The following is a 280-nucleotide window of genomic DNA, read 5'->3' as shown; positions in this document are numbered from 1 at the left end:
ACATTTCCTGGCAATGTTCTATTGACCACATGGGTTTGATCCAAGATGAGGAAAATCCCTTCTGTATAGTAGCCTTTCACTGCTAAGCGACCAACCACTCCTCAAAGTATTTATTTTGTTCCCACCCTCCCTCCTCCTTCTCACGTATCTCTCTCTCTCTCTCTCTCTCTCTCTCTCTCTCTCTCTCTCTCTCTCTCTCTCTCTCTCTCGCTCTCTCGTCCATTTAAGACCCTCCCTTTCTCCCTCCTCCAATCCCTTCTTCCCTCCCTCTATTCTCAGT

The sequence above is a fragment of the Coregonus lavaretus genome (genome assembly GCF_964263955.1).
Source record: "Coregonus lavaretus genome assembly, chromosome: 36".
NCBI lineage: Eukaryota > Metazoa > Chordata > Actinopteri > Salmoniformes > Salmonidae > Coregonus > Coregonus lavaretus.
This window is presented reverse-complemented; position numbering follows the sequence as displayed.